General features: G+C 41.3%; 1 protein-coding gene and 1 long non-coding RNA gene across 4 annotated transcripts in view; both read left to right on the top strand.

Moving 5' to 3' along the window:
* Positions 1 to 1899: 1899 nt before the first annotated feature.
* LOC121708402 lies at positions 1900 to 3806 on the top strand. Its single transcript, XR_006031637.1, has 6 exons — positions 1900 to 1916; positions 2035 to 2110; positions 2210 to 2464; positions 2729 to 2900; positions 3155 to 3203; positions 3696 to 3806. It is a non-coding gene; the product is annotated as an uncharacterized LOC121708402 (long non-coding RNA).
* Positions 3807 to 6215: 2409 nt separating this feature from the next.
* Positions 6216 to 10253, top strand: part of LOC121708394 (interferon-induced very large GTPase 1-like) — a 30082-nt gene continuing 26044 nt past the window's right edge. Inside the window, exons 1-2 of one of the 3 annotated variants that reach the window (XM_042090987.1) lie at positions 6216 to 6349; positions 9606 to 9690. The gene's annotated coding sequence lies outside the window, so the exon portion shown is untranslated. Of the gene's footprint in view, positions 6350 to 9577; positions 9691 to 10253 lie in introns of those variants that run through there. The other 2 variants (XM_042090989.1, XM_042090988.1) reach the window with 2 other exon arrangements.

Here is a 10253-nt window from a genome sequence, read left to right as displayed (position 1 = left end):
AGGAATCTACACACTGCCAGCCTCTTCAGTTTTGGAATTCTGCTCACATAGTGGAGGTTATGACTCTTCAAACCTCGGAGGTTATGACTCTTCAGAAGAACCCAGTCTGAGTGTAGTAGAAACTCTCTCTCTCACACACACACCTGCCACACACACACACACACACACACCTGTCAGACACACAGTGATGATGTTCACGCAGCTCCAGCAGCCTGGTGGCAGGCAGACAGGTACTGGGGCCCAGATACGGAGCTCAGATCACAGCAGACAGGTGCTGGGGCCCAGATACGGAGCTCAGATCATACACACACCCACACACACATCAGATCACACACACACACACGTCAGCCACACGGCTTGGTAACCTCGTAACGTGGCTACCCCGTAACCACTCCTCGCCCACAGGTACTGGTGCCTAGAACACAGAAGTGCCACAATGTTGGTAAGTATTAAAATAAGTTTATGTAGATAAATAAGTCGACATAAAGTTTAAAAATATTTTAAAATAAAGTTCTGCTGCAAGTCAATAATCCACAATGGCTGCTGCCTTATACAGCAGCATTGGAGCAAAGAGAAGTCCTCAATGGGGAAGCCCGATGCGTGACATCACTGACCACGCCCCCTCGTGAAGATGGAAATCCCCAGTATCGTCATGCGCTTCCACCCGGAACCGGCAATTCAAGGCACCTCGGGCAGTAAGCAACAGTAATCAGGGCCTAACAACGCAACAATACAACGCGATCACAAAATGCATATAACCAGGATAGCATCCGGACTTGGGCAGCCGTGGCCTACTGGTTAGCACTTCGGACCTGTAAACGGAGGGTTGCCGGTTCGAACCCCGACCAGTAGGCACGGCTGAAGTGCCCTTGAGCAAGGCGCCTAACCCCTCACTGCTCCCCAAGCGCCGCTGTTGATGCAGGCAGCTCACTGCGCCGGGATTAGTGTGTGCTTCACCTCACTGTGTGTACACTGTGTGCTGTGTGTGTTTCACTAATTCACGGATAAATCCAGAGACCAAATTTCCCTCACGGGATCAAAAGAGTATATATACTAATACTATACTTTCGTTGGATATTGTGAGCGTTGGTTATATGCACGTCAAATCCTCGCAGCTACGGATGAAACGTCGGTAGTTACAGGCCCTCCTCCGTCACTCCGGATAGCCGTCAAACACCTTGATCAACAAGGGCAAGGAAATCAGGACAAAGCAGACCAAAACACAGATAATGACAGGAACATTCATGCGGCTGGGAAGGTGTTCTTACGGCCCTTTGCAAGGGAATCGTGTGCGCTGAGCTGTACACAGCACTCGTCTCGTTCCACCCCACTCCCGTCACAGCTGGCTGGCCTGCTTCCTTCCCGTTGTCTCCACCCGAACTCCCAGTAAGTCCGTATTACTCTCTATTTATACGCCCCTGCTCATTCACGGCAATAATTGTCTCGTAATTGTCCATGACAAAGTGGTAAAAGTAATTTGTGCACACCAATGGCAAGTCTGTGTCAGGAATAGTATTACAGTATATCCACACTTCACACTAGGTAGGCACAGCAATCAGTGGTTCAATTAGAAAGACACAGCAAAAACACAAAAGCAATCCCATCACACACACAGTGAATCACAGCAATCCAAATACTATGCTACTCCTTATACAGTCCCAACTGGCTGACACACACACACACATAAACACACACACATGAACACACACACATGAACACACACATAAACACACACACATGAACACACACACATGAACACACACACATAAACACACACACATGAACACACACACACACACACACACACATAAACACACACACATGAACACACACACACACACCCTCCCTCCTGAGGCCTTTCCTCTTTGGCAGGAACTGCTGTCAGAACACTAACACTGGCAGCCAGAAATCGGCAGGTAAAAATGCTTGTACAGACCAGAATAGATAGATGGACCTCTATCATAACATCTACTGTAAAACTGTACTGTGAACTTGAAGTAAATATTCTCATTCTTAATGTGTTGCATATTATAGGTTGCTAAGTGGGTCCGTGAGGAGTTGTGTCCAGAAGGAACAAGGCATTTCTACGACATCTGGCATATTGGGAAAAGTATGTAACGTAATGTCGGTGCTGTAGCTTTGCTTAGTTTGGATGTTATTTGTGATTCTAGTAGCTTTTTCAATATTTCACGTTTCTGCTCTGGAACAGGTCTACAAAAAGCACTGGATACTGTGGCCAAGGAGAAGGATTGCGAGGACCTGAAGCTATGGAGACCCGCCATCAACCATTTATACTGGACTGCGGCTTCCACCCCAAATGGTGATCCTGATCAGATGGAGGCCAAGAAGCAGAGCATGTTGAACCATGTTCAGGATGTACATGAACACAACTATCCTTCATTTCAACAATGTGCGCACCCACCTCTGGAAGGAGAGGGAAGGAACAAGCAGTGGTTTGAACCAGGTACAATAGAGTGTACAATTGGGGTCAGAGGTCACATTTGCATTTTGCTTGACAAAGATTTGTTTGAGTATGCTACTAATTGCCTTAGAGAATGCATAACCATTTGTAGAGGAAGAACGACATTCTGCAGGTCCCATCATGTCTGGTTTGTTCAACAGCCTTATTAAAGATGAAAAGTAAAACATGTGATCTAAATGTAGTCATGCCTTGTCAGTATTTTGTAATAATAATAATAATACTTATACAATACACTGTTTTATACAGGATCAACAGCCGCGGTAAAGTTGGAAAGTGTTGCTTCCAGAAAGACCCTGCTGAAGGATATTTGACAGCTCTCACCACAACACCAAACATTTTCCTTGGAGGCATTCCATTCACTAATCCTTCACTTTGCGCCAAAGCACTCCGGCTTTTCTTTTCTTGGAATGCACAGCAGGTAAATGTTGATGAAGGTTAATGGATGAGTATGGCTACAGCTAATGCAGTCTAATATAGCAGCCAAAACATCATTGAAAAAGGTCAAAATTGTTCATTTCAACAGCATCGCATAGCCTACTGACCGTAGAAATAATCATGAAATCGAATAGTCACCTCACTAACCTCATGCTGGAATGTATTGTATTGCTGGTGTATCACACTACATTGGCTTAGTTGTGGTCCCTAATACTCAAGTGTACCATTTTCCTACAGACTTCTCTTAGCGGCAATGGAGACAGAGACCTGGCTCAAACGAACAATGGTGAGGTGCGCTATGCAGTCCGTTACCCCCGGTTTCGTAAGGGTGGCTGGGTTGTCGACCCATAAAATTTGGGGGCAGCCGTGGCCTACTGGTTAGCACTTCCCTGTAACCGGAGGGTTGTCGGTTCGAACCCCAACCAGTAGGCACGTCTGAAGTGCCCTTGAGCAAGGCACCTAACCCCTCACTGCTCCCCGAGCACCGCTGTTGTTGCAGGCAGCTCACTGCGCCGGGATTAGTGTGTGCTTCACCTCACTGTGTGTACACTGTGTGTGTTTCACTAATTCACGGATTGGGAAAAATGCAGAGACCAAATTTCCCTCACGGGATCAAAAGAGTATATATACTTATATACTTACTTATACTTATACTTAAAAGAGAAACCATCATACGGTGAGCAGTTTCAAGATCAGTTTCTAATGATAATTTCTTAGGTGACCCAATGTATTAACTAATTAACTGAATGTGATCTCAATATTTGTTTCCCACATCAAGAATATGCATCAGCCCTGATGGTCTCCCAGAGAGAGGGATATATAAGGTCACCACAGGCCCTCAAAGAAGACAGCGCCATCCTATCCTCAGCTGCAACTGCCCCTCTTTCCACTCACCACTATCTTGAACGTCATTCACGTTTTATGTCCTAATTACTGTCAATGAAATGAGAAATACATTTTATACACCAAGACAATTTGTGTGTTCATCTCCCTGCCCAGAAACCCATATGCCCATCGGACCACCTGCCTGTAGGCTGTGTATCGGAATTGCCTAGAGCAATGAAGGGGGCAATCATGATATTAACAATCCTGTTATAGTCAATACAATCAAGTGATAGAAGTATTTGATGTAACATTTTCTGTTATTCTATTCCACAATGGTAAAGTCAATTGTAGATCCTCAAGTATGCATGCACTTTCTGAGTTTGAAAATCTGCTAAACCCTCAGAATCAATAATGCACATTCATTTGACACAAAGTTTGTTATCTGTGTAGAAAACGGACAACTATAATATATTAGGTGTATAATAATATAATAGTGGTGTTATAAATTCGTCTGAACATACTCTGCTCTGTTGACTTGGAGAGGGCCATGCTCCTGCCTGAAGTTGAGATATGCTACCTGCAGCGGGGTTTTTTTGTCAGTTTTTGTCCTTTGTTGAGATTACTTGCCTAAAATGAGTCACTTAATTTTGAGGTGGAAAAGTAGACATGATAATTTAAGGAGCGGAAAATTATTGGTGTCATTTCTCTGAATCGGCGCCAGCCACTACCTGTTGTTTTAGAAACTCTTGTGGTTTTGAAGCGAACTTGCACAGCTGCAGCAGTTTCCTGGAACGGGGCGGCTGATCTGTCTCGAGGTAAGAGGTGGGCACAAATACATCAAAAACTATTTTGTTACAAACTACAAATACTGGCACATGAAATGTAACAAAAATAAAATACAAAATACTGATGTGAAAAATGCATTTGATTAAAATACAAGTAATTAGTAATTTGAAATAATTATGGTATAGGCCTACCAACTTTTAGAAACTACAAGGCATATTATTGAAAACGTATCCCCAAGAGACAACCCAGCAAACAATTTTCGGTTCGGGGAACGTTCCGCGAATGCATGCTGGGAACTAACTAAGGCTAAATTATGAAGTGTTGCAACCTCAACACCTTCAATGAGAACACCTTTTAGCCAGTCAGCATTGAGCAGGATCAATTATATTGGTGGAAACCATTTTTCTATCATGCATAAAAAATATATGCAGAACTGTGCAACTTTGGGCTTTCTGGTTTTCTCGAGTTTGGTGTAATAATAATAATAATAACATTACCTTGGACTTATATAGCGCCTTTCATGGTACCCAAGGTCGCTTTACAACACATGGATGGGGGGACCTCGCTAGTATCTTGATTTATCTCCCAAGAGACAGTTCCCTTCGAAGTTGCTACCTGATACATGTCCTTGCTCTGTCTCAACCAGCTGATATTCATCACCTTCCCCCTGACCATCTAATGAGGAAAACATCTCCTCCTGGCTTCTACAGTACAGTACTGTCATTTTTGGATTCCCAAGAGTCAAAGCTTTAAAATGGTATATAACATTACTATGCTACATAGCAATATGGTGCATACAATTGATTTAGAATGTTGGGGGGGGGGGGGGTAACCGTCCGGCCGGCAGGACACTGAAGATTATGTGATAAAAAATGCTTAACTTGTGTCACGCTGTTCGCCAACAGCAACATCCATCTTCCAGATAGTTTTCAAGTAGCAGGGAATTCAAGCCAAACCGTTGCAAATCTGCCATCATTCATTATGTTAAGCCCGCCTAACGACTCTACGATGTGATTGGCCCTATCAAAGTTTAATTTTTCCAGCTTGCGAGCCAACGGAGAGTTGCTAGACTAGCCCGGGCAGCAAATTACATTTGCGTCTAGATTTCTAAGCTACTCTCTGATGTGGCAGTTTCTGAAACTGAGGGCCATAATGCTATAATGAGCATTAAGAGCTATAATGTTGACATGATATGTACTGTAGTCTACACTACCTGTAAAGTTAAACATATTTCAAATTGGGCTACTATTATAATGGTGTGTTGTATGCAAACAGCGTAGTTAGTGTACAGTTTATTTATGTAGCTTTTACGTCGGATTACACGAATAACCAAGGTATCATTTGAAAGTGTATTTTCTGTTCTTTCAATGGGTTGTCACAGTAGGCACAGTAGGCACACTCAGTGCCACTAACGATTCAAGCAGTTAAGCACCATGGATTTCATGTTCTAGTTTGTGCTCACCTTTCTTTGAAAAGAAGTCTCTTAACAATTTGTTTCCCCTCATTTTGTTTTTTCTCCTAATTCTGTCTTTTCCTTTCATTTTTGGTGGCCTTTAGCTATCTTGGAGAAAGACATTTGAACAGCACCATAGTTTAAAGACCCGCCCACAGCACACATTTTTAAAGACCCGCCCCCTCCTTCAATAAACCATGCCACCACTGAGCATCTAAGATTTACTTTATGCAAGGCACATCATGGAAATGTACCCATACAGTATATGGTCAGTACTGTTAAAATGAAACTGAAAATGGCAGCCTGTTTTCTTATTTAACTGCCAGGCTGCTTCACCTGGAAGGAGGGCAACAGAACAGGAGAGACAGGTAATATTTTTACTTATATTTAATTTGCCATTTTTCAGCTGTAACAGAAAGTTTATTTTCCAAGAAATCGGTAGCATCATATAAAGTGTATTGGTAATTTTTCCACATTTACTCAGTGTTGTCAAAAGGGTAACTCACAGGACAAAATGTTTGTGTATCGTATTTGATTTCTCATGTGGTTTGACTGTAAAAGGCGTATGTGAGATCTTTATTATTTTGGCCGCAAATGCCATTATCTTAGACAGGGTACCCCCAGAATTGTCAGACCTAAATTTAAGGCTTTTTAAGACCTTTTTAATACCACTTCAGATGAAATTTAATACCTACATCGCACCCATTCGGATAGAATAAATAATATCAAAGGTAAGATTAAACCTCAAATAATTACTATTTAAGTGTTTGAACATGCCAACATGAACATGACAGCAGTGCAGTGGCAACTCAAAGATTTGTCGCGGTATTAACGTGATGTCCTGCTTCATGGACAAATTTACACGGAATAGAACCTAGTTGATTTCAGGGATTAAAGTGAAAAAAAAAAAAACTTTTTTCAGGCCATAAGTCATACGTTGTTCATATCTACCTATAGAGATAGCACCCCTTTTGCGGTCGCAACCTATTGGTTTTTAATGTACAAAAATATGCAAACTGCAAAGTAAAGCACCAAATAAACACCAAAACGAGGCTACAGGGTACTCTTAAGTTACTATATAATTAATGCCACCTACAGGTGAATGCATAGAACATAACAATCCTATGGTTTGTGTACCCTGTAGCCTCGTTTTAGCCGCCAATGGCCGCCATGTGAATAAGGCGAATTGAGAGTGTTCTTGATTGAGATTGAGTTTTCCTGATGAACAAAACAATATTTCAATACCATCCCTGACCATTGCTGATTAGCCATTGCTGTTCTTTTCTACTGCAGCAATATTGTAGCAAGGCTTTAACTTACACTCTTATTTAATTACTTCAGGCCAAAAGTATTTAAAGGGGAGATTTTTTTCTTGTTAATATGCAATTCAACACCAAGTAAAATCTATAAAATCAAGTTTGCAAGACTTCACAACTCAGTTTTCCAATGAGCAGCAATACTGTGTGTGCTCATGCAGGAGGTCTGCGCATCTGATAACGACAATCTGGAGAGGGCGCTTTTGTCTTCAGCAACAGATTGTATAAGGTTGACAAGAGGCTGCGATATGGTGAGGGACAGGTCGTGTTGCGCTATGAAAGAACATGCGTAGCCTACTTAGCGCAAAAACGGTCAGCCATAGATAAACGTACACAAATCATGACGCTAATATGCGAGGTTCTGGTAGGCCATACTGGTTATGGTTTTGTGCTATACATTAATAATAGCAAAGTTTTAAGTTGACTATTTTAATTGCATGGTTATTTTTTGTCAACACACGCTCACAACCTACTGTCGTTAAAAGTGAGGCCTAAGCAAAATAGGCTACAAGGCTGTCTGTGCGTCATAAACACGACTGATCCCCTTTACTCAACATAAAATAATAATGTCGCGAACTGTTAACACGCTCAGTCAAAACCTTCCGTCGCAAATTGTGAAAAACATTGTTGTAGCCTACATGTCAAAACAGACGGAAGGCATAGGCTACGGTTTATATTGCGTCACTTTACACATAATGTTAGTTGCATTGATTAAAAGCTGTAACAATAATAGTACATCGGGTGGCATAGCAGGCTATCTGTTCAAGTCATAGGTGACACCCAAAATTAATGACCTCCCGATCTCTGATTGAGACACAGAAAGTTCTCAAGAACACTATTAGGTCTTTAAACATTTACCATCACACACATTCATTCATCGGACCTAATATTTGTAGTTGCCTTAAAAAAAGGAAAAGAAAAGGTGATAGACCCCCCCCCCCCTCCTATTTTTTTTCTCACCGGATCTGCATCGATCTCAAATATGACATTTCTAAAATCAAATTGACGGAAATCCGTCGTACGACGGAGAACTTTAATCCTTGTCACGCTACGTGAGGATATTAGACTAAATCTACTGATCATTTGAAAAATTAAGACCTCCGTGAAAAAATTCCAGACTTTGAGGTGAAATTGAATACTTTTTAAGGCCTTAATTTAGGAAAATGAAATGTAATACTTTTTAATACTTTTAAGACTCATATTTTGATTTCTTTCTTCTGTCTTAATATTTTACATTTAGGATTGGATATGTCTTTGTTATGGTAAAAGTTCTGTGAGTTTAAAGTTGGCAGGTGCTTAGGGCTAACCCAAGCAGAGGCTGTTATAAATAGATAGATAGATAGATAGATAGATAATTTATTGATCCCCAGGGGAAATTCAAGGTCTCAGTAGCATACAGACAACACACACACATTCACTGACAGCAGAAAAAAGTAATTAAAAGTATATAATATAAGAACACAACTAAGCAGTTAGGATAGTAGAAGATAAAGAATATACTAAATATACTAAAATATAAATTATACTAATTAACACTTAATCTAAATCAATTCTAAAAGCAGTATCCACATAGTGGTGATTAATCAATCAAGAGGCGCTTGCAATGACTGAGGCAGGGACTAAGCCTGTGATTTTCTGTGCATAGTAAGGTAAGGTAAGGTGCTCTGTGTGAGTGAGTGAGTGTCACGGTGATAGTGATAGTGGTCATGGTGATAGTGCAAATGAGTAAGTCCAACAGTGCAAGAATAAGTATATATATCTATATATCTATCTATATAACTATTTTAAGAAAAGGTATAAGTGTGGCCACAGTTCGGCTGTGGCATGGAGGGAAGGGTTATGCATATGTGCTAATGTGCTAATATATCACGCAAACAGTGAGGCAGAAAGACAGTGGTAAAAAGTGGCTAGTGGACAGACAGTATCCAAACATGGAGGGGGTGAAGAGGCAGACAGACTATGCAGAGAAGTCTATCTCTCCTCTTCCCTTAAGGGAAGCATTGAACAGTTCAATGGCCCTGGGAACAAATGACTTCCTCAGTCTGTCTGTTGTGCAAGGCAGTGAGCGAAGTCTCCAGCTGATCAGGCTCTTCTGCTTAACAATAGTGCTGTGGAGTGGGTGACATTCATTGTCCAAGATGTTGATCAGTTTGTTCAGGGTCCTTTTGTCAGATATTGAAGTGATGCACTCCAGTTCAGCTCCCACTACAGAGCCAGCTTTCCTTACCAATGTAATCAGCCTGTCACCCTACACCTCATATAGGACCATACTGGTCAATTTCCTAACACGTTTTCCCCCTCTGCACAGCCACCCTGCCCTGTCTTTCTTGTACTCGAGCTGGTCTATTCCAACACTGCCATTTTTTCTTGGAAGGACACACACATCTTTGGAGGTAAATTTTGTGGTTGTGACTCAAGTTTAAAGATTTATTTACTACAGTATTTGAGATGAACAGAGGAACATTTGCATACAGTCATTTTCTGTGCATTAGTCGCATTGTGTACAAACCACAGGACAGTGTAATACCATATTAATACCATATTAACTGCCCCAGCGTATTAACCTCATAGCTGAAGAAATTTAGCAAAATCAATGTATAAACCTCGGCTAATAGTTGGGATATTATGGTACTGCAACTTTAAAAGTTTAATATTTGGAAAAAATAGAGGAGAAAAAATGATGGAAGATAAACAACATAACATAAAAAAGATAAACACTAGAATCATTGAGATTTCACCTTATAGCCTACTATCTTACACCCGGTGCAACTTGGTGCCTAGCGCAACGCAACTCTTGTTACTATCTTACACCCAAGGCAGTCATGGATATTTCGCCATGCACTCCAGTTCAATTGAACATTGCACCCACAAGTGTGTCAATTAAAAAAACAGGTGTGGTCAGGCCCATGATCCAAAAATCACAACATCTTAAACCCATTAAATCAAAACATCTTAA

The sequence above is a fragment of the Alosa sapidissima genome, chromosome 5 (assembly GCF_018492685.1).
Source record: "Alosa sapidissima isolate fAloSap1 chromosome 5, fAloSap1.pri, whole genome shotgun sequence".
Classification (NCBI taxonomy): domain Eukaryota; kingdom Metazoa; phylum Chordata; class Actinopteri; order Clupeiformes; family Clupeidae; genus Alosa; species Alosa sapidissima.
The sequence above is the reverse complement of the archived record's forward strand: the minus strand, read 5'-3'. Positions and strand labels throughout refer to the sequence as shown.